Below are 2,539 nucleotides of genomic sequence, written 5' to 3'. Positions count from 1 at the left end.
TATATATATATATATATATATCTATATATATATATATATACATACTGATATACATATACATACATACATACATACATACATACATACATACATACACATCTATACATGTGAGCAGAGAGTGGTTTGTCATCCCTAAATTCAGCTGAACTTTGCATGGTGGAGGTAGAAGGAGGACGTGGGGGGGGGGACATTGATAGACTTTAATCAATTATTAATAACTTTAACTGGTCTCACATGCTTTCCTATTGCTGCTTCCACTGCTGCTGCTGCTGCTGCTGCAGTCGTAGTAGTAGCAGTGGTAGCTGATGTTGTTGTTGTTAGTCTCAGTGTCGTTATTGTTGTTGTTGTTGTTGTTGTATGCTGCTCTGTGCTTCTTCTTATTGACTTTTGCCATCATTGCACATGTAAACACACACACACACACACACACACACATTTATATATAGACACACACATACATGCATACATATCTTCATATACATATATATATATCACACTGCAATTGTATGTATATATATATATATATATATATATATATATATATATATATATATATATAGACAGGCATATATATATATATAGACAGACACACATACACATATAAACACACACACACAGATACATCCCTGCACACACATGCCCACGCACACACAGACACACACACACACATCTGCACAGCACAGATCTCCAAAGACAGACTTTACATGTTGGGTGTCTGTAAGAGGAGAAGAAGTGGAATAATATTGCTGACAGACATTCACAGGAAAGATTTACTGGTGCACCACTGACTGAGTACAGAGTGCAGAGTAGAGAGTACAGAGTACAGTGTAGTGCAGTGTAGTGCAGCGCTGAGTACAACAGTAGAGTACATAGTAGAGTGGAAAGACAGAGACGAAGGTGACGACGGCGGCGGTGATGATGATGGGGTCATGGTGGGGTTGTATGTACCGGTAGAGTGCAGTGGGGAAAGAGAAAAAGACAGAGAGAAAGAGGGAGAGAGGGGAGAGAGGAAGAGATAGGAAGAGATACATGTATATATACATATATGTGTGTATATATATATATATAAATATATAAATATATGTATATAGTAAGAAGGTGTGAGAAAGAGAGAGAAGACAGCAAGATGCAAGATGGAACCAAATCACTGAAGTAAACTCCAGGTAAGTTAGTACATTATATTGTTATTGCTTTTGTAGTTGTTGTTGCTGGGGTGGGGTGGGGGGATGGAGGTGTTCGGGGTTGTTGTTGTTGTTTCTTTCTTGTGTCTTTGCTTACTCAGTAACGGCAAGAAATGTGTTCCACCTAATCTTTAGATTTTCAATGCACTTTGACACATAAACACACATGTGTGTGTGTTTATGCATGTGTGGGTCTATATATATATACATATATATATACATATATATATACATATATATATACATATTTTCATTACTATTTAGAAGAAGCAACAGAGTTACTCAAGATACAAGAGTTTCATGTGTTAGCACTGATCAAATTATATATATATATATATATATATATATATATATATATATATATATATATATATATATATATATATATACATGTATATACATATATCTATACATATATATATGCATATATATGTATGTATATATATCTACATATATGTGTGTTTATGTATTTATGTACATATACATATATATGTGTGTATATATGTATACACACTTATATTCTTACATGCATACATAATACATATATTCAGACACACACACCCATATATATATACATATATATACATATATGTGTGTATGCATGTGTATACATATACATACAGATATATTACAGATATACATGCTTACTTACATTCATATATGTATGTGCAGATATTTGCAGCCATATATATACATACCTATATTATATGTATATATATATATGTGTGCGTGTGTATAGATGCATATATTTATCTATATGTGGATGTGTGTATATGTGCATGCATATATATATATATATATATATATATATATATATATATATATATATATATATATATACACACACACACACACACACGCTTAAACACATACATTCACTCACATGCATGCATATACTGAAGCATAAATACATTCACACATCCATCCCTACACAAATACACATGCACACGCATTGACACACATACTCCTCTTTCTATTGGGTGAAGTTGTTAAGGCTGTGCCCTACAATTCTCAGCTGATCCAATGGACCAGCTGACAGCATCGGATGCAAGGGATTTTCACGGCCTGCTTGCCGTGCTAAATAAAGAACATTCAATCACTTGTAACATAGTATATAGCAGGCACACACACACACACACACACACACACACACACATATTCTTTTATTCTTCTTTTTGGTTCAGACATTTGACTGTGGCCATGCTGGAGCACAGACAAACTGACTCCAGGACTTATTCTTTGTAAACCTAGAAATTTTGCTGAACTGTTAAGTTACAGGGATGTAAACATACAAACACAGACACACAAACATATACATACATACGTATATATATATATATATATATATATATATATAT

At 33.4% G+C, this 2,539-nt stretch overlaps 1 protein-coding gene across 3 annotated transcripts in view; it reads left to right on the top strand.

The window, feature by feature from the left end:
* The first annotated feature begins 592 nt into the window (after positions 1-592).
* LOC106873951 (protocadherin 18) overlaps positions 593-2,539 on the top strand; it is a 71,709-nt gene continuing 69,762 nt past the window's right edge. For 2 of the 3 annotated variants that reach the window (XM_052972931.1, XM_052972932.1), the window contains exon 1: positions 593-1,163. The gene's annotated coding sequence lies outside the window, so the exon portion shown is untranslated. The remainder of the gene's footprint in view (positions 1,164-2,539) is intronic. The other variant, XM_014921496.2, reaches the window with a different exon arrangement.

This window comes from Octopus bimaculoides, chromosome 14 (assembly GCF_001194135.2).
Source record: "Octopus bimaculoides isolate UCB-OBI-ISO-001 chromosome 14, ASM119413v2, whole genome shotgun sequence".
NCBI lineage: Eukaryota > Metazoa > Mollusca > Cephalopoda > Octopoda > Octopodidae > Octopus > Octopus bimaculoides.
Note: the sequence above shows the minus strand (reverse complement) of the source record. Positions and strands in the feature narration are given on the sequence as shown.